This window comes from Cetorhinus maximus, chromosome 13 (genome assembly GCF_964194155.1).
Source record: "Cetorhinus maximus chromosome 13, sCetMax3.hap1.1, whole genome shotgun sequence".
NCBI classification, from domain to species: domain Eukaryota; kingdom Metazoa; phylum Chordata; class Chondrichthyes; order Lamniformes; family Cetorhinidae; genus Cetorhinus; species Cetorhinus maximus.
In genome coordinates this window covers 103,581,067-103,608,537 of record NC_135891.1, presented here as the reverse complement: position 1 = coordinate 103,608,537, position 27,471 = coordinate 103,581,067, and the positions used below count along the sequence as shown (strand labels likewise).

The window sequence follows — 27,471 nt, the reverse complement described above, 5'->3', positions numbered from 1 at the left end:
GCAGTGCATCTTGTAGGTGGTACACACTGCTGCTACTGTTCGTTGGTGGTGGAGGGAGTGAATGTTTGTGGATGTGGTGCCAATCAAGCTGCTGAATCATGCATCAAATTGCCTGGAAGTAGTTCAGAAAGGAGATGGTTCTTGGAACAGGAGACAATGCCATAGGTGCAACACATTAACCATGTTGGACACGTTCATTTCTCATGAATAAAAAAGATGCTTGATAGTGTAATTAATTTTCTACTTGGATGTTTAAAATAAAATGTTTATTTTCTTCATAAGACAAAGAATTTGTAGAATGGTGAAAATGTTGATCCAAAGTTCTGCATTCAATGTTTCCAAATGTGAACCTCAGGGGGAAAGAATCGTTGAAGTGTGTGACTCTTTGGGTCCTGCCTGATGTTCTGCATGGGAATCACGTTCCTCATTGATGTTTTCCTGGGAACAACCTTGGTGAAGCAATGATGTGTACTCCTCTTCCAATGATAAAATTGTGCCATGCAACATATTACAGTTATTTTGCCAGCTGACTTCAGGCCTGATGAATAATCCATACATTTGCGGTGTTTTATTAAACCCTAATCTTCTCCATTAATTCTTTGCCTCACAGCTTTATGTTGTAAACCACCACCCTCCCCAGCCGACTGAACCCCCTCCTCCCCACTCGTTCTCTTACCCCTAACTTATCTCTTCAAGCTCATCCCCCCTCCCTCTTTCTTTCCTTATTCTTTCATGGGATGTGGGCGTTGCTGGCAAGGCCAGCATTTTTTGCCCATTCCTAACTGTCCTTGAACTGAGTGGTTTGCTAGGCCATTTCGGGGGGCCCTTAAGTGTCAGCTACATTGCTGTGGGACTAAAGTCACATGTAGGCCAGACCAGGTAAGGGTGGCAGATTTCCTTCCCTAAAGGACACCAGTGTACCAGATGGATTTTTACAACAATTGATGATAGCTGCCATGGTCACCATTACTGAGGCTAGATTTATATTCCACATTTATTAATTAAATTTAAATTTCCCTAGCTCCTATAGTGGGATTTGAACCTATGCCCCCAAAGCATCAGCCTGGGTTTCTAGATTACTAGTCTGGTGAAATTCCAACTACGTCACCTTCCCTCCTCTTCCCCCCTATCCTTCACTAACGTATGGTCTATGAACTCTCCCTCCCTTGTGGTTCCCCCGCTACAGTCTGGTGCCACAGGTCTATCTGGCCAACATCCTCATAATCTGGCTGGTTGAGGCTGGGAAATGGATTTTAAAAATGTTAATCAGGTCCTACCATTAAATTCAGCAGGACCTCCAAGAATCCTGGTCACTGAACATCCCTCCCTGAATATGTTGGAGCCTATATCCCTGTCCAGTTGCAGCCTCTTTACAAACTCTTGCTCACAGAGCTCCAGGTGGATGGCAGTCTGTTACACTCACCTTATCTTTGGCGGTAGTGAATTCAGAATTTCCATCTCCTAAACAATGAATTTCAATTTATCTGCATTACACAACTAACAGATGTTCTTTTTTCACTACATGTGCGCAAATATCAAGTTCAGTGGGGCAGTCAGGGTTGGTTAGAGAGGCAAACTCAATTTTTTTCAATCGTATGGTGCACCCCATGTACGAGGCACCACTGATTGTACAAATGCCATGATAGGTCACACTTTTCCTTTCGACATCCTTCTGTTCCCTGCTCTTCCTCCGAAGTATCTAGCAAAGAGATACTTGCTTCAGAAATTTGTTGCGGAGACCAGTTTCCATAATTAGTGGACCTCCTTATTTTCACTGTCGTTTCATGTTGATAAATTGAGTGCAATGAGACTTGCTTGAGGGTGGGGTGGGGGAACCTGGAATTGCAAGGATGGGGTCTAGATTTGATGAGATTGTCCACAAGTGGCAGGAGATGGGGAGATGGTGGCATAGTGGTAATGTCAATGCACTAGTACTTCTGATGTCCTGGGGACAAGAGTTCAAATCCCACCATAGCAGCTAGTAGAACTTAAGTAGCAAGATGCATGTGAGGAGACAGATGCCTAATGCCAGAGTGAGCAGCAAGTTAGGGTTCAGATGGAAATTCTGTATATGGGGGAAAGAGGTATGGTGGACATAGGAATTATTCTAAGTTGGGAACAGGAGCAACTGAGCAGAAATGGACCTGGGTGTAAACCTCACCTTCAGAGCTGAGTTTGAAAAAGAAAACCAAACAGTGACATCACAGGAAAACTATAAGTTCGTTGGGGTAAGAAACTGCTGTTGGGGAGTGTCTTTAACTAGCTGTAAATTAGAAAAGCATATTATTTTTAAAGAAGTTACTACTTGGATTTGAGTAAGAAACACTAGGAATAAGGGGAAGTCAGGGCCAGTAATATAAAGCAATATAAGTAAAATAAAGTTAACGTAAGAGAAGTACAGTTAAGACATAGCAGGGCAGCTCGGTTATGAGGAATGCATGTCCTGTAATATATGGGAATTTGAGGATACTACTGGTAACCTAGATGACCACATGTGTAGTAAGTACTGCCAGCTGCAGAAACTTGAGCTGTGGGTTTCGGAACTCGAGCAGTGGCTGGAGTCACTGTGGCTCATCTGCGAGGCTGAGAGCTATGGGGGTAGCATGTTCAGAAGAGATGGTCACACTGCTGGTTAGGAACATGGAGGCAGAAAGGGAACGGGTGACTGCCAGACAGTCCAAGAGAACCAGGCAGGTACTGCAGGTGTCCCCTGGAGCCCCACTTGCTAATCGGTTTTCCGTTTTGGATGCTGGTGAGGGTGTTGGTTCCTCAGAGGGGTGCAGTCAGAGCCAAGTTTGTGGCACTACAAGCTGCTCAGCTGTACAGGAGGAGAGGAAGAAGAAAGGAAGACCTATAGTGATGGGGGATTTGTTAGTTAGGGGAACAGACAGGAGATTCTATGGCCGTAGACATGACTCCAGGATGGTATGTTGCCTCCCTGGTGCCAGGGTTAATGATGTCACCGTGTGGCTGCAGGGTATTCTTCTGGAGGGAGGGTGAACAGCCAGAGGTCATGGTCCACGTTGGTACCAATGACTTAGGTAGGAAAGGGGATGTGGTCCTGCATACAGAATTTAGGGAGCTATGTAGAAAATTAGCAAGCAGGACCTCAAAAGTGGTAATCTCTGGATTACACCCAGTGCCCGTGCAAGTGAGTACAGAAATAGGAAGATAAGACAGATGAATGTGTGGCTGGAAAGATGGTGCAGGAGGGAGGGCTTTAGATTCCTGGGACATTGGGACTGGCTCTGGGAGACATGGCACCTGTACAAGCTGGACGGGTTGCACCTGAACAGAGCTGGGACTGAGTTTCTTGCGAGGCGTTTCGCTAATGCTGTTTGGGGTGCTTTAAGTAACTTGACAGAGGGTTTGGGAACCAGGAGAGAATATTATAGAGTAATATCAAGTGCACAAAATACTGGGAGAGACAGATAACACTAGAATAGAGAGGATTAAGTTAATAGGCAAGGTCGGAATATGGGAGAAAGTAATGAAGTCTAAATCAGTGTTATAATGCATGTATGTGAATGCACAGAGATTGGTGCGTTATAGGTGCAGATTGCCAATGTTATTATGATATCATGTTGTTATATTATTATGAATTATGATGCTGTGGCAATAACAGAGGCCTGGCTCAAGGAAAGGCTGGCTGGGTGTTAAATATTCCTGGGTACAAGGTGTTCAGGAAAGATCGGACAGGAAGAAAAGAAGGAGGAGTTGGCGGTATTGGTTAAGGAGAGCAGTGCAATGCTAGAGAAAGAGGATGCCCCAGAGGGTTCAAGCACAGAATCAATTTGACTAGAGCTAAGGAACAAAAAGATTGCAATTACATTGCTTGGTATAGTCTATAGACCGCCAACTAGTGGGAAGGATGTAGAGGGACACATCTGTAGGGAAATTACAGAGAGGTGCAAATATTATAGAGTAGTTGTAATGGGGGACTTGAATTACCCAAATATAGACTGGGATAGTGGTAGTGTCATGGGTGGAGAATAGCTAGAGTTCCTAGAGTGTGTTTGGGAGAATTTTCTACAGCAGTATGTGTCCAGTTCAACAAGAAAGGCGGCATTGCTAGACCTGGTTCTTGGAAATGAGTTGGGCCAAGTAGATCAAGTTTCAGTGGTGGAACATTTAGGTGACAGTGATCATTGTATCATAAGGTTTAGGATGACAGTGGAAAAGGACAATGGGCAACCCAAAGTAAGAATAATTAACTGGCGGAAAGCTGGTTTCAATGGGGCAAGAACAGAGCTGGGCCGGATAGACTGGAACCGAAGGTTGAAGTGAAAAACTGTAGCTCAACAATGGGCTACCTTCAAAGGAGAAATGGTTCAGGCACAGTCAAGGTATATTCCCTCAAAAGGCCATGGTACGGCAAACAAATCCAGGGCTCCATGGATGAAAAAGGAGATAGAAATTAAGATAAAGAAGAAAAAATGTGCTTATGACAGGTGTCAGGCAGCAAATACAATTGAGAACCAAGAGGAATACAGAAGGTCAGAGCAGAGGTGAAGAAGCAAATAAGAGGAGCAAAGAGGAATTATGAGAAAAGACTGTCAGCCAATATAAAAGGGAATCCCAAAGTCTTCTATAGGCACATAAATAGTAAAAAGGTGGTAAAGGAGGAGTAGGGCCAATTAGGGACCAAAATGGGGATTTACAAATGGAGGCAGGGAGCATAGCTGAGGTGTTAAATGAATACTTTGCATCTGTCTTTGCCAAGGAAGCAGGTGCCACCCAGGTCATGGTGAAAGAGGAGGAAACTGTCACTATAAGAGTCCAAAATTGATAACAAGGAAGTATCGGATAAACTGTCGGTACTTAAAGTTGTTAAGGCACCAGGACTGGATGAGATGCATCCAAGGATATTGAAGGAAGTGAGAATGGAAATTGCAGGGGCACTGGCCATAGTCTTTCAATCTTCCCTAAACTCAGGGGAGGTGCCAGAGGACTGGAGAATTGCAAACATTACACCCTTGTTCTAAAAAGGTTATAAGGAAAGGCCCAGCAATTACAGACCAATCAGTTTAACATCAGTGGTGGGGAAGCTTCTAGAAACAATTATTCAGGATAGAATTAATAGTCAGCACCCCTGTCATTGACTCAATGTCTATCCCCTGCCTCGTCATGGGACCAAGGGACCACCACCTTCAAGTTCCCCTCTAAATCACACACCATTCAAAGGGGGTTGGAAATGTGCAGCTGACTTGTCCCTGTGTTGGCAAATATCCAAATTCCTTGTTTTAACTGCAGTTCATAATATGTCGGGAGGAGTTAAAATTAAATTGTAAGTCCAATGTACCTAACACACCCTGAGTTTATTTATGAATTTAGTCACATTTAAGATTACTTCAGTTTCGGATGTGCCTGTTTAATTAAACAGCATTGCCGTGGATGCATGGATTGATCTTGCAAAAATATGATGAGCCAAACGGTCTCCTTTTGTTTTTATTTATTTGTTCTCTAGATGTGACTGTCACTGGCAAGGTCAGCATTTACTGCTCTCCCCTAATTGCCCTCGAGAAGGTGGGATAAACATCCATGGTTGTTTGATTTCCAACCCAGGTTGGAGATGTTGGCTGGTGCAGTAGCCAGACAACCTACAGACCACATATCACAGGATCACAGACTCACAGATATATTTGTGAAGCCCAGTTTTCAGTCCATTGGTCATATGGGTTTCTATCCCTTACACCGCTCAAACCAAACCATTTGAACAAAAGAATGAATGATGGAATCCTGGATACAAGAGCTGAATCCCAGAGGAGTTGAGTGTAGTGTAGCTGCTCTCAACATCAAGGCTGCATTTGACTGAGAATGGCATCAAGGAACCTGAGAGGTCAGTGGGTGTTAAAGAGAAAACCATTCAGTGGTTAGAGACATACCTGACACATAGGAAGGTGGCTGTCAGAAGCCAACTATTGTAGATAAGGATATCGCCACAGGAATCCCTCGGAGAAACCCCCTTGGCTCTCCTTTACCCATGACCTTTCATCCACCATAAACTCAGCAGTGGAGCTGTTTGCTGATAATTCCACAAAGTTCGGCTCAGGTAAAGAACTGGAAAACATCTAAGCTTGAGCTTATAAAGTTGAAGGTGACTTTCATGTAGGGTAATGATCAATTCAAAGAAGAAAATACCTAGCCACTTCCCACCAACATTCACCTCCACCCCGCCCCCACCTTCAGCAACTTGTAAGTAATCACTGACCACAAGTTTGACTGAGCCAGCTATAGCAACACATTGACTACAAGAGTAAGGCAAAGGCTGAATAGTCTGGAATGAGTGTCTCACCTCCAAAACCCTCAAAGCCAACTGACTATTTTCAAAGTACAAGTCATGAAGGTATGGAATACTCGCCACTCATGACTTTGCATCAGCACTGAGAAGCTTGGCACAATCTCGGACAGAGCAATCCACTTGTTCAACACCCCTGCCATTGACTCAATGTCTACCCTCTGCATTGTCATGGGACCACTACCTTCAAGTTCCCCTCTAAGTCACACACCTTGGGCATATATCGCCATTTCTATATTGTCACTGGTTCAGTAATCTGGTATTCCCTAATCCAACACTAAAAGCACCTTCACCACAAGGACTGCAATGACTCAAAGAGAAAAGCTCACCACCACTTTCTTAGGGCAGGTAGTGATGGGGGTCAAGAAAAAGCTGGCCTTATCCTGAGAACAAATTTAGAAAGTCACCACCAGAATATGTTAAGAATATCTGCAGTTAGATCTTTGACCTTTGACCCAGTTCCATCCCAGGTACCCATTTAGGAGGAGCCTAGCACCATTCTGACTTCATGGAAAGTGAGGTTATGTCAAAGCTCATTTTTAATTGTCAATTCATGTGGTATTAGAACTTCCTTTGCTCACTTTGCTTCACAATGTTCAGGTCATTTCTTCCTGTGCCCCCTAGTGGCCAGAGAATCTGGATGTTGTGAGAGCACAATGACTGTGCGCAGTTTCTAAAATAAGCTCTTTAATAATATCTGCAGCTCTGATCCTTTGGCGCCTAGTGCTGAGAGCTGTAAAATAAAATCAAAGCAACATGCGGATCCACACAGCCAGTCTTTCACAGTATATTCTCAAAATAAACCAAAAACAGATTTTTGTTCCTTATTTGATCTGAGAAGCCCCATCATGCCCAGAAGATGTTTGTAAAACCTCTCCTTGTTGTCCCTACAGATTCTCTTTTTCCCTTTATATTTCCCCATATGGATATTGTAGTGACTGAAACAGTTCAGGTGCCACTCAATGAAAAAATTGAGTATGGAAACCTAATCTGGGACATTGAGTGATCCCCAATGCAGGCAATGAGCTCAAAGCAAGTGGGTCCCTGGACACTATTGGGCTTACTAGGTCTCATAGGCCAGAATTTTCCCGTTGACGTGCGGGGTCGGGCCCTCATGTCAACGCGTAAAATGACGCGCGGTGATGTCGGGCAAGTGTCCTGACATCACCGCGCGTATCGCGATATTTAGGTGGGCGGGCACGTGATGTTCTCGGATGCGCGCCCGCCATTAATCAATCATGTAGTTAAGGCCCTTGAAGCAGCAATTGACTGCAATTTTTCGGCGCCCATGCGATCTTTGGGTCGGCGCACAGGCGCAATGGGCAAGCGGGCAGGACACATCTGTATAAACCTCGTCCACGGGCGGGATAAGAGGGGTGAGTGGAGTCGCGAATGTTATCAGTTAGATATTAATTGTGAAAGTTACTGATACTTGCCTGTGTGAGCAGAAATACTTCAAGACTCATACCAGCTACTTGGGCAGGAGTAAAAGCCTTCAGGTCAGGACTCTACTGTGAAGATAATTTTTGGGGCCTGCAGGTTTTAGGAAGCCTTCCTTCGGGCTGGGAATGGGAGTTGTGCTCTCCACTGGAGGCACCTCCTCTGAGGAGGAAGGGAGGGCCAGAAGGAGGAGGAGGCCAGGAGTCCACATTCAGCCTCCAGGGGAGCCACCTTTGGAAGAACAGATGCAGAAACAAGGGATAGTCCAAGGAGGAAGGGGCCGCAGAAGACGGCGGTGGCGAAGCAGCTACCTCAATATGTCGGAGGTTCCGTGCTGAGGGAGGCTCCATCTCTCTAGGGAGACAGTCACCTCCATCTGTCAGACGATAGGCTCTGAGATCTGCACCAACTGTGTAGGTGGGCACCCCATGCCAGGTCACGGCTGCCCTCAGCTTCTATGCCTCCTGCTCTTTCCAGGGCTCGGTGGGTGATCTTTGTGGTGTCTCCCAATCAGCTGTCCACACTTGTGTCAAGCAGGTTACAGACGCTCTGTTCAGGCGTGCATTGACCTTCATCCACTTCCACTGGGACCAGGCAAGCCAGACACAGTGAGCGAGAGGCTTCATGGCCATTGCTGGCTTCCCCCGTGTCCAGGGTACAATAGACTGTACACATGTGGCCATCAAGGCACCAGCAGGTGAGCCCGGTGCCTTCATCAACAGGAAGGGCTTCTACTCCATGAACGTGCAGATAGTGTGTGACCACAGGATGCTGATTCTACAAGTCTGTGCAAGGTACCCAGGCAGCTCCCATGACATCTACATCCTCAGACACTCCCAGGTGCCGGGGCTCTTCAGTGCTCCAGCCCGACTGGATGGATGGCTGCTGGGTGACAAGGGCTATCCCTCCCAGGCGGGGCCATGAAAGGCTCCACGGGTCAACACATACCAGGGCTGCAGGTTCCATACTCGATACCTGAGTGCTAAATCTGCCTGGATAGGAACATTAACTAAGGCCCTTGTCAATAAAGCTCAATATCAAACAAGTCACTCATAACATCATGGGTTCCCGTCCACCTGTTGAAGGAATCACCCTGAGGCATGGTTACATATCAAAATTTAATGAGATTACAAAAGTAACTTCAGAAACCAAAAAAAAAGGTGTCACACCACATCATGGGAGCTCACACTCTTGACCACCTCCTCCCAGGCACGTTTGGTCAGGTGGGGAGGCCTCGGCCTCCCGTCCCTCGGAAGCAAGACCTTCCGCCGTGCTGCCACCACCTCCAGGAGGGCAGCTAGGCACTCATCCGAGAACCGAAGGACACACTGCCCCATCCTCTGGCCAGGCCTGCACCACTGGCCTAACCTCCGGCCTGGCCTACCCAGCTGCCCTACCCTACGGCCCTGATCTGCCCCGCTGGCCTACCCTCTGGTCTGGCCTGCCCCACTGGCCTACCCTACGGCCCTGACCTGCCCCACTGGCCTACCCTCCGGCCTGGCCTGCCGCGCTGGCCTACCCTCCGGCCTGGCCAGCCCCACTGCCCTACCCTCTGGTCTGGCCTGCCCCATTGCCCTACCCTCCATCCTGGCCAGCCCCATTGCCCTACCCTCCGGCCTGGCCTGCCCCACTGCCCTACCCTCTGGCCTGGCCTGCCGCGCTGCTCTATCCTCTGGCCTGGCCTTCCCCACTGCCCTACCCTCCGGCCTGGCCTGCCGCGCTGGCCTACCCTCCAGACTTGCATGCTGAACAGTAGCCCTCTGCTGTGCTCTTCTGCCGGCCAGTGTGAGCAGCCTTGCTGCCGCCTGCCCATTCCCGCTACCCTTGGGAGTCAAGAAATAGGCTAGGCAGGCCTTAATTGGCCCACCCGGGGAAAATGGAGGCGCGGACCTGATCGTGAGCGCCCGACATGGGGAAAATTCTCCCCATAAGCTCTATTGAAATGGGACTGTTGCCCCATAATGCCACTGGAGAATATGAGCGAGGCACTGCTTTGGAACAGGTGCTGAACTGTTACCATTACACTATTTAAAAAAATTCATAGGTACTTTAGTCCTTTGGCTCTCTTGCCCCTTGATCACTCCTTTACTCTTACCCTGTGTTCCTGATGCCCTTCCTTCATTGTTTGGTACTTTTTCTGCCATGGTGGGAATATGACCAGTTCACAGTTCACCCGTCACTGGATGCTGTCACCTACCACTGCTGCCCTGGTACTCCTGGTGCATCATAGGAAGCATGCTGGAGACAGATGCCATGTATGCAAATACTGATCTCACAAATATAAAAATGTCAGTTTGTGATGAGCAGTTTCCCATTTTTGCTCTTCCCTATTTTATGTTTGTGAATATATTCCTTTCTTATTTTTCCCCAGCTTACTTCCATCCTATCCCTAAGGCGGTGACTCATGCTATGGTTATGGTTCCCTGACACTAGCAGTCCTTTCATGCGTTTGTCAAAATGACCGGCTGATTTGATTATGGAGGAATCACAGTCAAGCCTGCTCCTACGCTCATCTATTGTCCACCACACACATGCACTCTCAAGCAGTGGTTACTGGATGGTCACCAAGAGCAGAAAGTTTGATGAATTTTTGTCATCTCTAACATAGTGGTGCTGTGCTCAATATACAGGCACCTGAACTATTGCCTTGTTTCAACAACTAACTCAGCACATGTCAGAGTCAAACCTTGGATCTTCCTGGTCAGTGAACCTCAGTACTGTACTACATGATGCAATTATCTACTGAGATGTTGGGAAGCCCCTTTTTAAGACTCTTTTTAGAAGATATTCTTTAAATTTTTCTTGTACCACACCAAGAGGAGCGACATTTTGTTAGATTTATGCTGGAGGGTTGTTTGCCCAGGAGTGCCTATTTGGCTCCTCTCAATTGGTGAACCTGTGTGATGTAAAAGACAAGATTTCATTAACAGAAAGGATAAACTATTTAGTCACGTTTAGGATATTATTGAGCTCAGCTACTACTTGCATTCGTTTAGAGAAAGTAGAAAAAAGGACTTGCATCTATGGCATCCTATCACATCTTCAAGGTGATCCATACCCAACCTTTAAAGAACGTTCACTGTTGTGATGGAAGTAAATACAGCAGCCAATTTTCACACAGTAAGATCCCACCATCAATAAATTAAACAAATGGTGATTGATCTGTTTTGGGTGATTTTAGTTAAGAGAAGAATAGTGGCTAGGACACTGAGAAGACTCCTTGCTCTTCTCCAAATCATGCCATGGGATCTTTTGTGTCTACCAACAAGCAGATAGGGGTTTAACATCCTGACCTGGAAGGTGGCATTGACTTCTGAAGATGTAGCAGTCTCTTAATACCACACTAATGTGTTAGTTTAGACAATGGGGTCAGGACCTCGAGAGGAGTGAGAATTAAAATGGTTAGGCTACCTGGTGAAAATGTTAAACTCATGACAACCACTATTAGGTTCCGTTTGGTAAATCCAGTATTCTTTAATAAAAAGCAGAGAGATGACATTCCAGATGACTGCAACTGATCAACGATCTTGACTTATACATACACAAAGCAAAGAGAACAATATGGAGGCAATGGAATTCTATATTGGTAAAACTTCTAGTGCTTCGAATTTATAGGCAATTTTCAAGGTAAATTCCAAAGAGTCTAAGGGTCTGTATTTTGAAAGAACCAACTGCAGTTGGACAAAATCACTGTAGGATTAGGTGAATCTACTACAGACAGACTTAAGATAAGGTGACTTCTGTACATTTTTAATGACTCATTGCTTTGTAGTGGATGTATTGTGGAATAATTAGTGCCTTGTATAAAGCAAGGTGAAGTCCAATGTATGATTGAAGTAACATCTTTGACACTATAAGCACTTTATCCCACAAACATTTAGTAATATCAGTTGTAAAGGATAAATAATCCCATTTCCAAAGAAATCATTTAAATCTTAATGAATGTGTAAAATCTACAAGAAGTTTACTTTGCATTATAAATGAATGAACAACACAAGACAAATTAAACAACATAATTTGAGAGATTCTCTTGTTGAGTATACATAAAACATCAAGTTATGGATTGTGGGGCAGGCATCAATAATTGACAGTAGTCAGTGCAAAGTTTTACTCATTCAATATTTATGGCTTAAGTCAGTAAATATCATCAACTTATAATGTCTCCGAGGTAATTTTTGCCATACACATTCCAATAGGTGGACAGAACTGAAATACATATTATTAAAAGTTAAGGATGAGAGGTGTGTAAAATGGATTGCTATGCATCTGTAGCACATTCTCAAGTAAGGAAAACATGCTTGGTTTTCCAGTCATTGTCCAAGGCACCTGCGTGGAGGAGGGTAGATATCTATGAGGATAACATTCTCAATTTGATATATGCTTTTCAATCATTTTAATCACTGTTATGAATATCCTCCTTTCATATTGGATATTCTGGCAGTCTGCTGAGTCAATCTACATTACTTCAACCAAGTAGATATCTATTAGATAGATGGAGCGCTGATGTCCTAAGTGGCTTTAGAAACTTAGAAACAGAGACCAAAGTACTCCATTTATATTATTAAATATATAAACTATAACTACACATTATAAATATTGTAGCCATGCCTCGACTTTAAAATTCTGACACGTGTTTTCAAATTCTTCGTGTCTTGGCTGTCTCTCTATTTCTGTTATTTCCAGCCCCACTAATTCTGACTTCTTGAGCATCCCTGATTTTAATTGTTCCACTATTGGTGGCTGACCCTTCAGTTACCAAGACTTTAAGCTCTGGAATTCTCTCCCTAAAGTGCTCCACCTCTCTACCTTGCTTTTCTCCTCTAAGATGCTCCTTCCAACCTATCCCTTTGACCAAGATTTTGGCCATCTGCTCTAATATCTCTTTATGTGGCTTAGAGTCAAATTTTGTTTCATAAGGTTCCTGTGAAGTGGCTTGAGACCTGTTATGTTAAGGGTGTTATGTAAAAACTTGTTCTTGTTCTTATTGTTGATGTACTACAATCTGTTTTTAAATTACTGATGTTAACAATCCCCCGTAACCATGAACCAGCAATAAAGGAACAAAATAACTAAACAAAGAGATTATGTAACATGGAAAAGTAACTGGTTTATATTTGTGCAATGTTCTGATCAATGTGACTGAACACACTTGGCTAATGTGTGGTCTGTATGGGTGGGGCACAATTGAACCTCCTGCATTTATCATTAGTAGAACAGTTTCTCTATGACTAGAATTTAGGCTGATATCTGCAAAGCTGGTGTCTGGGTCCTTCCCCACCCTGCTTCTTCCCACCATATATGTGGGTTTTGCTGCATTTTTTAACAGCATGAACTGCTTTACTTTCTATATACTATCTCTTCATTCTTGCTTTTTTATAAGCTCCATTTCTTTCCAGTAGCTTCCACACCACCTTTTATTTGATGGCAGTGCTCACCAGTTGTACACACCAGTTTCACACACTTATGTTTTATTAGGTTCATGCCACTACTGCTAATGCTTACAAGTCCTTCGGAACAGTCAATGTGTTAAAAATCCTAAACGAACTGCAAAAAAAGTGACTAATTCTTTTGGCATGTTTATTGTGAAATCTTTTTTTATTTCATTTTAGGAAGATTCTGAGAAGTTAAGTGAAAGATGGGTTCTCATTGCTGGAGAAAGGAAATTTTTATAATGCATTACCCTCAGTGTGAAGATTATCTCCAGTGATGCGTCTTAACTAGATTGATATTGATAATTCTATTTTACTCAGTCACAATGTAAGAATTATGTCACATGACCACATATAGAAGAAGCAGTTACCATTATTGAATAATCTCTTCAATTTACCAAATATATTCAGTGCACCAGGAAACAGGAAACAAACCCACAATATCAGAGCAGCAAAAACAACTCAACACAGAAGTGATTCTGGTTAGCTGAGGACACTGTGTGCAGGAATACATTATTTACAGAATCAATGGGTGAAATCGTCCCAGATTTGCATTTAGTGCGGTAGCAGACGGGTAAAACAACGTTTTACCTGTTGGCCGCGATGGTGGGTTTTCACACCGTATCATCCCAAACCCGCGACATTATTTATGCATTCCCGGGAAACATGTCTATCCATGGTGGGCCAAGGAGGATGCCACTGCCACACAGCAGGACCCCGAAAGCAGGCCGGGGCCCTCCAAGTCTCAGCCCTCCAGAGGACACCCGCCAAGGTCATCACAGACAGGGCGTCACAGTCAGCAGGCTGCCTCCACCTCCACTGTGGATGTCTGGGGAGCACCAAGACGTAGCAGCAGGGTTAGGAAGGTTAAGAACAATCAACTGCACAGCCTGGGCATGGGTGTTAATCACTTGTACATACTGTTCACTATTGTCAATAAACTCCCAAGAATGTCTCCCTGCCTATGGCTCCTTGTTCTGATGAGCAGTGTTCTTGTCACTCAGATATGAACCCTTTCTGCACAAGATAAAGGCAGGTGTCTCAGTCCAGGGCCTCTTCCCTGTGTCTGTGCAGCCTTCAGACCACAGTGATGGTCCAGCTTCACACTCCCTGGACATATTACTGATGCCTGCACCTCGGCGGTGCTGGTCATTGCTGCCAGAATGTAGTGGACAGGTCCCACAGAGTCCGTCATTCTCTCCGTGTGCTCTCAGCACCTTTAAGGTGGGGCTGGCCCCCATCTCTTCAGCATCTGTGACCAGTGATGCTGTGTTCCTGAAGGGCTCAGGTACTGAAGCTGGACAAAGGATCAGATGCTTCTAAATTTTCATGGCTGCGGCTCTATGATATGACCCTGATCACAGAGCTGCCCTCGGCTGGACAGGAGTCAGATATTCACGGAGGCAATGTGAAGGTCTATGGAGTGTCCTCACTGCATGTCATCATCATCCTCCTGGAATTAAGTGACTATTAGGGTCTCCACTGCCTCTCCATGTCAGGAGCATTCTCACAGAGGATGTTCGCGCTGCCATAAGCCAGACTGGAGTCAAATGTTCACAGATGCGATGTGGGGATCTATGGGGTCACCTCACTGCATGTCGTCATCACCCTCCACAAATCTAGCAGCTATCAGGGCCTCCCGGGCGTGCCTGTCTCGTCTAGCCAGTGCGAGGGCCTCATCCCCGTCATCGTCGCCTTCGAGGACTCCCTCACCCTCATCCCCGTCATCGTCGCCTTCGAGGGCCTCCTCACCCTCATCCCAGTCAGCGTGCCCCTCATTAGAGGAGAGCTCCAGCTCCTCCATCTCCTCCTCAGCCAGCGCGTCTCCCCGTTGCAGCGCCAGGTTGTAAAGGACGCAGCAGACGACGATGATGCGTGACACCCTCTGTGAACTGTATTGCTGAGCTCCACCAGACCAGTCCAGGCACCGGAACCTCATCTTTAGCATCCCGATAGTCTGCTCCACCAAGTTGCGAGCTGCAGCATGAGACTCATTATAGCGTCGCTCTGCTGGAGTCTGGGGCCACCGCACGGGTGTCATCAGCCACATCATCTGTGGGTAGCCCTTGTCCCCGAGGAGACATCCCTGTAGCTTCTGTGGACCCTGGAAGACTCCAGGGATCTGTGACCGACTGAGGATGTAGGAGTCGTGCACACTCCCTGGAAACCGTGCGCACACCTGCAGGATGCGTTTCTGGTGGTCGCACACCAGCTGCACATTCACGGAATGGGACCTCTTGCGGCCTATTGTAATTCGCTGCGTGTTGAGACAGAGATCCGAGCACCACATGAACGCAGTTGATTGCACCCTGCACCAGTGGGAAACCCGAGATCTGGGTGAATCCCATCGCTCTTGCATCCTGGCTGTCCTGGTCCCGGGTGAAATACACAAAGTTGTGTTGCCCTCGCAAAGGTGGTATCCGTGACCTCATGGATGCATTTGTGGGTTGAGGCTTGTGAGATCCCACAGAGGTTATCTGTGGAGCCCTGAAATGTGGCACTGGCATAGAAATTGAGCGCTGCTATCACTTTCATGGCCACTGGCAGTGGATGCCCTCCATGTCCCCGTGGCACCAAATCCTGCAGTAGCTGGCAGATGTGACCAACCAGTTCCCTGGACATGAGCAGTCTTCAGCGACACTGGTTCTCGGTCGTCTCCAGGAATGAAAGACGGTGTCTATAGACCCTGAGTGTCTGGGTGAAATCTTTGGAGCGCTTGGTGGCACTTTGATTTTTGGGTGTTGCTTGAGTGGGCAGATAAGCTAGAAGCCCGACTCCAATCTTATCAATGTGGCTGCGTCTGAACTGTAAAGCTGCAAAGGAATGACCACTTTATACAGGTTTCCCTAATGCGTGACCACTTCCCTCACCCACCTTACCCCCCTACCCTGAATGCTTGTGCGCTATATTCAAAGGCAGGGCAGCCCTTGACCCCCACAATGTTCCCCAAGCTTGAACCTGGCAAGTGCTGCACACCATTGCTGTGTACTCACCTCCGAGTTCCCATCAAAGTGCAGCCCGCCAAGTGCACGCCTGATATATGCTGTTCCCGCCGACGTGGACGGGTAATCCAGCAGAGGCGGGCGGGGGGAGGGGGGGAACGAATCTGATGGGCTGGCCTAATAATGCTATGCAGATGTATTACTTGATGGGCTGAAAGGTCCCATTCTGTGCTGTGATGACTCTATGAGTCTATGGGTGGAATTTAATGTTGGTGACGGGGGTCTCTGGGTGGAACAGCTTTGGTGCAGGTTCATTTTTGAATAGGATAATATTTCATTGAGCATTCACTGCTGAATCACCTTTCACAACAATACTAGTTTTTTCACTGACAAAGATAAGGCAACTGACATCCGTCAGTCACAATTGTTCCAAATTGCAGCCTTATATATCAGAAGTGAGCTACCTGACCATTTTAAATTACTTTCTGCTGTAACACATAGGCAGTAACCAGCAGTGACACAAAAAGGCAAGCAATGGAAACCCATACTTTCAACAAGGCTGTAAATCTACATGTAGGACTGTTTACAAAGCTACCAAGTTTATTTCTAAATACAAAAATTCCTACCGGTGAACATAGACAGTTGGCAACATGGTAAATAATGGCTAGAAAGTGAATAAGGTGTGAAAAGCCTATCTCTGATATATCTCTGAGTTAACTTTGCTTTCAATAACAAACCACCTGGAGATTTTCTGATGGTTTGTGGCAGATTGGTTAATAAGCCATACAGACCAAGAAAAATTGAGCTTTAGTCTCTGGTGTGTGCTGAGTTGTGCAGTAGTGGAGTTGTTAATAATGTATCTCTGGTTGCTCTGGAGTGCCTTACCTGATTTCTAATTACTGAATTCTGCTGGAAAATACCTGCATCCAGATGCCAGGTGAGAACAGGATAGGCTTGGTTATAATGCCTTATGCGGTAGAGTAAAAATATCAAAGAGCAGCTGACACCTACAGAACCATACACCAACCAGAGTCAGCAACTTTTAGGGTGGGAATTGGTGATGGTTGGGGGAAAGGAAATTGCATGAATGTCACATTCTAATCCAGGAATTTAATTATCCGTGGATCTCATTTGTTTTCAATGGGACTGGTAAATTTGTGCTATTAGAACCCAGTCCCAAACCTTTGATTACATTCCAAGTAAGTGCACTCTCCCTTTTCAGTTCAATGGAGCCCCAGGTAACATTCAACGTTTCTTTCAGGATGGTATCAGGAGAGTGCTAAAATTTACTCTGAAAATATTTTATCAGTTTTCTTGTAATGCTTAATTTATCATCTTTTGTACGGAACCCACCAAAGTGGAGTAAGTTTAGATTCTGGATACCTAATCTGCATTGAGTGCTGTTGAGCAATCTGGCTCTTAAGTTCATGTACTTCAGGTTACATTGAAGGATTTTAGGATAGTATCGAGGTCCAGGTGAATTGTTCATTGGTGCTTACGTGCACTACTGAAACTTTACATTAACTGCAAGTCGTTCATCGCATTCAGAAAGAAAATCTACTCTTCATAATCAATATCCCTATGGCAGAAATAAGAGCTGATTGTTGATTTCTGCAGCGGTGATGTTCCATACTTGCCAAGTTAGTGTCCAATATCTTGACTAAGAGGCCTTTACTTCATGTGTAAACCAAGACAGCAGACGACTTGACCAATGTGGTATCATAGCTATACCAAACCCTGCCTTCACCCAAGGTCTACTTACATGCACTTTTCAGCAGGATAACAATCACAATTAGAAACTGTAGCTGATTTTCTCCTCCCAAACTTGAGGCCGATTGTAACATCCCCGACTGAGATTGACTAGATCAGCACCCAATGGTTTCTGTGTCTCTGTTACAGGCTATGCTTGCCAACTGAGGCATTAAGGAACTTCTCCAAATGGTTAAATCAATGATTGCAGGCTTTATTCTATCCAGAGGCAGCATTCCCCGTGCCTTCTATTCAAACAGCTGCCAGTCAACAATTGCTGCAGCTCCTAATTGGAAACAAGAATTATCAAGGATTTGCATAACTGCATACATCATGCAATGTCTAACTATAGAAATCTTATTGAATTCTTCACAGAGGTGTCACTAAACCCTATGTATAACTAGAAGCAATCCAGATCAACATTGAGAAACGAGGCATTTTATTTGTTTTAGAAAGAAGAATCACAAGCTTACACCTTGCAAGGCAAACAAAACACACGGCATTAGCTGATTTAACCCAATGGTTTAGAATAAGCTGTTTCAACTTTTATTTTGGAAAGATGAATGCCCCAAGTGCCTGCTGTTTTTCTTGGCTTATCTCCTCAGCTTAAGGGTATTTACTTGTTTTGTCATGTGTCAGGAATCCAAACATACTTTGCTGTGGCCACTGTTGTGCTACTTTGAGTAAACAGTTAAGGCCAATTGCACATCGTCTTGCAGTAGGGGAGCCTCTTGACCGCAGCACATTATGGGAAATAAAAGTGCCAGAAGCTATTACTTTTGTGTGCTGCATAGAACCCTTTGCCGAGTCCATCAGGAAGGATCCGGGCATAAGAGGAGTGACGATCCCAGGCAGTGGAGGCACTCAGGTAAAAGCCTCCCTGTACATGGACGACGTCGCCGTCTTCTGCTCGGATCCGCTGTCGGTGCGCAGACTGATGCACGTCTGCGACCAGTTCGAACTGGCCTCGGGAGCCAAGGTAAATCGTGGGAAGAGCGAGGCCATGTTCTTTGGGAAGTGGGCTGACCGATCCTTTGTCCCCTTCACTGTCAGGGCTGACGGCCTGAAGGTGCTGGGGATATGGTTCGGAGGGACCGGGGCATGCGTTAGAAACTGGAAGGAGCGAGTGGCTATGGTGAAAAGGAAACTGGGCATGTGGGAGCGACGCTCCCTCTCCATTGCGGGTAAGAACCTGGTCATCAGGTGTGAGGTACTCTCGCTGTTGCTGTACGTGGCGCAGGTCTGGCCCATTCCACACTCCTGCGCGATGGCGATCACTCGAGCCATCTTCCGCTTTATCTGGAGGTCGAAAATGGATCGTGTCTGCAGGGACGCGATGTACAAGCCTCTAGATAAAGGGGGAAAAAACGTGCCCAACATCGCCCTCATACTGATGGCCACCTTTGTGTGCGGCTGCATCAAGCGGTGCGTAGACCCTCAGTACGCAAACACCAAGTGTCACTACGTGCTGAGGTTCTACCTGTCCCCGGTGTTGCGAAGGATGGGTCTGGCCACGCTGCCGCGGAACGCTCCAAGTAGTTGGACCGTGCCGTACCACCTGTCCCTGGTGGAAAAATTTATGCAGAAAAACACCTTTGACCACAAGTCCATCAGGCAGTGGTCAGCACGTAACGTCCTAGAGGCCCTGAGGGATAAGGAGAGGGTGGACCCTGTGGGATGGTTCCCCGAGCAGACTGTCAAAGTCATTTGGCAGAATGCCTCATCGCCAGAACTTTCCAACAAGCACCAAGACGTAGCTTGGCTGGTGGTGAGAAAGGCCCTCCCCGTCAGATCCTTCCTACACGCCAGGAGTCTCACCCCCTCTGCACGATGCCCTCGAGGTGGCTGTGGTGGGGAAGAGACCGTTGTTCACCTCCTTGTGGATTGTGCCTTTGCAAAGAAAGTCTGGAGAGAGATGCAGTGGTTGCTGTCGAGGTTCATCCCGAGCAGTTCTGTGACACAGGACTCTGTGCTCTACGGGCTGTTCCCAGGGACACACACCGAGACAAACATCAACTGCAGCTGGAGGATCATCAACTCGGTGAAAGACGCGCTTTGGTCTGCCCGAAACTTGTTGGTCTTCCAGCACAAAGATTTGTCCCCGACCGATTGTTGCGGACTGGCACAATCCAAAGTCCAGGACTACGTGCTGAGGGACGCACTAAAGCTTGGGGCAGCTGCCGCAAAGGCGCAATGGGGAAGGGTCGCTGTCTAAGACCTTTCTACCACAGCGCACCGAGAGACTGGGAACTGTTTAGAGCCCCTCGGGCTGTACAGATCAAAATGAAAGGCTGTAAATGACTGTAATATTGTTTGTACTGATGCACCTGGTGATACATTTTGTAAAAGTTTAACCTGGATTGTACCCTTGTAATGTTGTTTTTGAAATGGTTTTGAATGTGATTGAAGATTTTTATGAATAAAGTATATTTTTACAAAAAAAAAAAAAAAAAAAAATTACTTTGTAACAATTGGGAAATGCTTAATGCTGGACGCCAGAAATAGAAAGTGTTTCCCAGCACCAGTATTTCATCTTGATGAGCACAAAACAGTTAAAAACAATGTTTTTTGGGAAGAGGGAGGGTATATGGTAGAAAGGCACAGAGGACATACAGTCCTCTACAGATATCCCCTGGGCTGAGGACCATTTTAGATGGTGCATTATTACATCAGTCCAGACATCCCAAAGCAAATGCTCACTTGCTTTGTTAAGACTTCAGTTTGTAAATGTTATAAGAATTTTATTCTTGTAAGTCTGCATTCAATATCTATTGATCACAGATGCATGATGGTTAGTTACTTTTACAAACTGGGGGTATAATCCCCACATCTTCCATTTGACCTTCAATACCACATCCTGGTGTTGGCAGAATATTCATTGTGAAATCACAGTCGAACCTGATGACTTCCGCTTTCAAAAGCCACTCCCTTCAATTTTCTGGAGGGTGGGGAGATTGGATCATTGGGTAGGAATCAGGAGCAGGAGCCCAGGCTGTTTGTTCCTTCCCTTATCTCATGGGTTAAAGGCCAACTGTAGCATCTCAACTGAACTCAACTACTTCAACACAGACTGACAATCCAACCTCCCTGGGTCAGTACCAATGCACCCTCACTTTAGTTTAAAGTGTGAGGCTGATTCGTTTAAGTGCGTGTGGCCCTTTAAAATGTTTTGTGGCAACTTAAAGAGGTTGACTTGTGCACCAGCCGCTTTGGAACTTTCAGGTTGCTGTGCAGCCACCCAGCTTAGAGGGAACATTGGTCGGTACTAATGAGTGGTGAACTTATTAACTAGATTACAGATTTCTATTTTGTACTTTTAATTGGATTAACATATCCTTATCCACGCTAATGCTACCTGCCTTCCCTGGTATCATATTTTCACAAGAGTAGGCCTGATTAACATTAGAATGTGGAACTCGCTGCCACAAGCAGTAGTTGAGGCAAACAGCCTAGATGCATTGAAGGAGAAGCTAAAAAAAATACATGAGGGAGAAAAGAATAGAGGATACGTTGGTAGGATTGGATGATGTTGAATGGGAGGAAGCACATGTGAGTATAAAACATTAGCATGGGCCATGGAAATATAGGCCTGAATTTTACCCTTGGCGGGTGTGTGCAATCGGCGGGCCCGGGAGCAGCTGGGAAACGGACTGCCGACCGCGATTGGCCCCCGACAGTGATTTCACTCTGGCTCGCCAATTAACAGCCACAGCCAGCGTGAAACATGCGCTGAAACAGCGCTCAGCACTGCTGGGGTGGGGGCAGGAAGAGGGCGGGTGATGACATCACTGTGAGTGCGAATGAGCGCTGTGAGAGGGCGCCCTGAACTGACGGCTGCCTCAGAAGGAGCTGCAGACCCGCAAATAATGAAATTAAGGTGTAAAAAGCTGTAAAAAAAATGTCCGTGCATCACAATCAACCACATCTGAAAGCATGCCTCATAAAAATGCTGTCCCCAGATATTTATTTTCATTTTATTCCCTAACAGAGATTTCATCCTGCCGTTGGATGAGGTTCGATGAAAAATGCAGAGGCCGCTTGGCTGAAACGCCTGTCTTCCAACCGTAAGGTTGGACGTGCCATGAAAAATCGCAGACAATTGCGCCATTAACGTGCTTAGTTGTCCTCTTGATTGTTGGTGGGCGCGGCTTCTGACTTTTATACGTGTCTGCTGAGTGAAATATCGCGCGAGTGCGCAATGACGTCGGGATGCTCGCCCGACGTCTTCACGCACGATTTCATGCCCAATCGGGTCGGGTGCCCGTCTGCCCACGAGGCGTAAAATTCTGCCCACAGAAAATTTAAGGAACAGAAGAAGGCCAATCAGCCCATCATGTATATTCCAGCCAAACAAGAGCTATCCAGCCTAATCCCAATTTCCAACTCTTGGGCCGTAACCCTGTAGGCTGCTCTAAGAAATTGGGAGTCCTGAATAAACAGATATTTGCTGCACAATATAACACTGCTAAAAAACACTTTCTTAAAAGGCAACAATTCTTAAACAGTCTGTGGGAACAGGCAAAGTCACTTAGTTGATGTTGTCATGCCTTAGTTAAGATGGCATCTTCTGTGCCCCCTTATCTATGGAATTGTTTAAGAAGGACGAGGATATAACCCTCAGCAAGATGTAAACTAAAAAGCTGACCTCGAGTGGGATGGCAGGCAAGGGGGGGTGGTAACTGCCCTGACGTTTTGAGTACCTGTCCTGTATCCATTGGTCAGAATAGTTAGATAGGTGATCCCTGTGGAACCCCAATGACACTGGGTATACTACCAGCCCCTCAAAAAGGGTATATAGATTGGTGTCATACTGGTGGTTGTGGGGAGTGACTGCTGAGGTGCTGGTGAGGTGGCAGTGCTCGTTGGGCAGCTGCCTTCTTCAGATGGAAGATGGACCAGAGAAGGAAGAGGAAGATCGAGAGATCGAGGGATGAGTTTCCTAATACTTCGACTAGAGAGCGGAATGCTGTTATCACGAGCTGTTACGGGTCATATACTTTTTTTTTCTGTCTAATTAGTTCATGTGTCATATCTAAACTGTTGTTTCTTAATGAACTCAATAAATTATCTTAACATTACTTGTGACTAGTTGCCTATTTAGGTATCTGTGTGTCCGAATCCAGAAATCTTATGCTGCTGCACTTCAAGTCCTTATCCATGTATTTTTTAAATGCATTAAGGGTTTTTACCTCTGCCACCCTTTCAGTCAGTGGGTTCCAAGTTGCCACCAGCCTTCTGGTGACAACATTTTTCCTCAACTCCTTTCTAATTCTTCTTCCAGTTATATTAAATCTATACCCCCTGGTTATTAACCTCTCTGCTAAGGGAAATAGGATCTTAATATCCACTTTGTCTAAGTCTCTCATAATTTTATACACCTCAATTCAATTTCCCCTCAGGCCCCCCTGTTTCAAAGGAACCAACCCCAGCCTATCCGATCTTTCCTCATCGTTAAAATTCTTAATTCCTGGCAAACATCCTCGTAAATCTCCTCTGTAGCCTTTCTAAGTGTGATCACATCCTTCTCGTGATGAGGTGACCAGGAATGTATGCAGTACTCTAGCGGTGGCCTAACTAGTGTTTTATTAATTTCTGGCATAACTTCGCTGCTCTTATCTCCTTTGCCTCGACTAATAAAGGAAGGTATCCCGCAGGCCTTCTCAACCACTTGATCCATCTGTCCTGCTACCTTCTGTGGACATGCCCCCAAGGTCCCTCTGTTCCTCTACATTTCCCAGTAACCTACCATTTATTAAGTATTCCCTGGCATTGTTTGGTCTCCCCGAATGCAATACCTCACACTTCTCCAGATTGAATTCTATTTGCCACTTTTCTGCCCACCTGACCAGTTCATTGATATTTTCCTGCAGCCTACAGCTTTCTTCCTCGCTATCAATCACACAGCCAGTTTTTGTATCATCTGAAAACTTAGTCGTGCCACCTACATTAAAGTCTAAATCATTGATAACATACCACAGAAAGCAAGGGACTTAATACTGAGCCCGGTGGAACCCCAATGATAACATTCTCCCAGTCACAAAAACATTACCATTTGCTTCCTGCTGCTGAGACTTTTTTGGATCTAAATTGCACTTTCCTTTGGATTCTATGGGCTTTTACTTTTCAGACCAGTCTGCCATGTGGGATCTTCTCAAAAGCCTTGCTAAAAATCCATGTAGACTATGTCAAATATGCTACCGTCATCAACCCTCCTTATTACTTCCTCAAAAAAATCAGACAAATTCAACAGACCTTTGACAAGACCATGTTGACTATCCTTGGTTAATTTGTGCTTTTCTAAGTGATGATTCATACAACTCGGAAATTTTTCCAATAATTTGCCCACCACTGAATATAGGCTGACTGGCTTGTAATTACTCACTCTATCCCTTTCCCCCTTTTTAAGTAATGGTACAGTTAGCAGTCCTCCAGTACTCTGGCACTACACCTGTGGTCTGAGGAGGGTTATGGACTAGGTGCAGGTCAATGGGACTAGCAGAATAATATTTCGGCACAGACTAGAAGGGCCGAATGGCCTGTTTTCTGTGCTGTAGTGTTCTATGGTTCTATGGTTCATAGAAGGAGGTTATTTGGCCTATTGTGCCCTTGCCAGCTCTCTGCAAGAGCAACTCACATAGTCCCACTCCCCCACCCTTACCTCATAGCCCTGCAATTATTTTCTTTTCAGATGCTTATCCAATTTCCTTTTGAAAGCCATGATTTAATCTGCCTCCACTACACTCTCCGGGGGTGCATCCCTAACCACGCTGTGTAAAAAAGTTTTTCCTCATGACACCGTTGGTTCTTTTGCTAATTACCTTAACTCAGTGCCTTCTGTTCTCAACCCTTTCAGTAATGAGAACAGTTTCTATTAACTCTGTCTGGACCCCTCATGATATTGAACACCTCTATCAAATTTCCTCTCAACCTTCTCTTATTTAAGGAGAACAATCTAAGCTTCGCCTCTCTACCCATGTAACTGAAGTCCCCCATCTCACTCCGATGGAAACAGTCCTGTAAATCTTTTCTGCATCCTCTCTAAAGTGTATGTCCTCTTTTTGATCTCTAATCTACCCAGCCTTCCTCTTATTTCTCCTTTACTATGTTATATGCCTATAGAAAACTTTTGGATTCCCTTTTATGTTGGCTGCTAATCTCTTCTCATACTCTCTTATTTGCCTCTCATTTCCTTTTTTGTTTCCCCCTGAACTTTCTATATTCAATTGAAAAATGATCGTCAGAGTCTCTGCTATTTCCTCTCGCTTCTCCTAGCAGCCTGGGATGCTTTTCATCCAGGCCTGATATAAAGCATTTAAGAACTATGTCCACATCTTCCATCTCCACACACAGTTTACTTCTTTGGTCTTGAACTCTTCCCTTGGTTATCCTCTTGGTTTTATGTTTATATAAAACATCTTTGGATTTCCCTTGACTTTACTTGCCAATAGCTTTTCATAGCTTCTCTTTGCTTTCCTAATTTCCTTTTTAATTTCACTTCTGCACTTTCTCTAATCCTTTGGGCTTTCTGCAGTAGTGAGCTCTCAGCATTTGACATAAGATTCTTTGTCCATATTTATCATTTTCCATAACTACACTAAATCTAACTGAATAATGATCGCTGCCTCCAAAATATGCTCCCACTGATACCCCTTTCACCTACCCAGACCGTTCTCTAAAACTAAGTCCAGAACTGCCCCTTCATGTGTTGTGTTTCCTATACGCTGGCTAAAAATGTTCTCCTGAAGGCATTCTTTTGTACTGATTTTATTCAGTTAATTTTAGTGTAGTTGAAACCCTCTGCTATTACTGCCCTATTGTTTTTAGGCTTCTCCAAAGTCTGTCTACTTATTTCCTCTTCCATCCCTGTTTGACTGTTTGGGTGTCTATAGCATATTCCCAAATGTGTGATTGCTCTATTTTTGTTCCTCAGTTCAATTCAGACGAATTGGGCTGAATGGCCTGTTTCTGTACTGTAAATTCTATATAATTTGTGCAAGTGTGAAGTGGTAAATTTTGATAAGAATTGGGTGGGGGGGTGGGGGGTGGTGTTGCAATATTAATTTAATGGTGCCATTTTTAAGGAGGTCCAGGAAGGGGGAGAGGCCTGCGAATTTATGTACACAAATATTTGAAAATGGCAGGACAATTTGAGGCCGTTGAAAAAATATTGCACCCTTGACTTTATTAATAGAGGAATTGAGGACAAAAGGGAGGAAATTATGCTAAACCTTTACGGAAGACTGGTTAAGGGCTCATCTTGAGGACTGTGTTCAGTTCTGAGTACCACACTTTGGGGAAGTCTTTGGAAAGGGTACGAAAGAGATTTACTATAATGGTAATAAGGATAAGGGGCTCTAGTAAAGTGGAGAGACTGGAGAAGTTGTTTACCTTAGAGCAGAGGAGTTTAAGAGGAGGTTTGATAGAGGTGTTCAAAATCACAAATTCAAATTCAGAAAAGTTGGCTTTGGGGACCATAAGGAGGAACTGATTATAGTTGGAGAAGAGTTGATGACTAGTGGGCACAGATTTAAGGTGATTAACAAAAGAACCACAGGTGGTGACGTGGAAACTTTTTTTCCCACAGTAACTTCTTGTGATTTGGAATGCACTGCCTGGAAGGGAGGTGGAAACAGGTTCAATATTAACATTCGAAAGAGAATTGGATGCATACTGTAAGGGAACAGGTCCATGGGGAAAGAGCAGGAGAGTAAGATTAATTAGAGAGCTCACCCAAAGAGCTGACACAGGCACAATGGACCAAATAGTCTCCTTCTATGCTGTAGCATTCTGATTCTGGGAACAGAGTCATGATATCCAATATAGTAGTTCAAATTCAAAATGGCAGCCTTGCCAGCAAAGCACTACTTGGGGGGAAAAAAAACCTACTGCCAATGCCACATCAAAATCTTTGAACTGGAGTGTGAAAATCTTTTGAGATGGTTTTCCAGTTTGTTATATGCAGAATGTGGTTTCCACAAAGCCAGAAATGTTGGTCACTTTGTAGTTAAACTCCAAAACGCAGTCATAGAAACTCCTCAATGGCCCATTGTTTGGTGTTATTGTAAGAGAAAGTCTCCAGGGCCCCATCCTTGGCATGTTCTGAGCTGGTCTCTATCAGAGCAACTGTGGGGGCACTTTACATTTCGCTCAGCAGAAATGGACGAAGGACACTCATAAAGGTGGATGAGGGGAAGGACAGAAGGGTGCCATGGTTTCCACTCCTCTAATTGCTATTAGCAACCCTTGAAATAACTTTGGCTGAAGATTCCTGGGCAACCGCCTTAGGATGGTGCAGTAAAACTTTTGCTTCTTCTTTGCACGTGACTCCAGGCCCATTCTGCAGTCGATAAATTTGAATAAGGAGGTGCCTGCACAATTTTCGTCATTTATAGGGCTCCTGCCTCACTAGGAATATTCCTGCCACAATAGCATCACTGTAGCAGCTAAAGCAATTTGAAAACCTCTAACCCAGAGCAGCCTTACTTTTGCTGCTCTCCAAATGTTAATTAGATCATTTGGATTGTCACTGGGATAGTGGCACCTCTCCATATGTGGGTCCCACTTCCAGCACTCCATGTATGCCTGTATCATGCATGTTGTGCTTAGCACCAGA

At 45.1% G+C, this 27,471-nt stretch overlaps 1 long non-coding RNA gene across 1 annotated transcript in view; it reads left to right on the top strand.

Moving 5' to 3' along the window:
- Positions 1-13,510, top strand: part of LOC144688910 (uncharacterized) — a 28,113-nt gene extending 14,603 nt beyond the window's left edge. The window contains exon 3 of the long non-coding RNA XR_013578505.1: positions 13,348-13,510. This is a non-coding gene — a long non-coding RNA (uncharacterized LOC144688910). The remainder of the gene's footprint in view (positions 1-13,347) is intronic.
- The last annotated feature ends 13,961 nt before the right edge of the window (positions 13,511-27,471 follow it).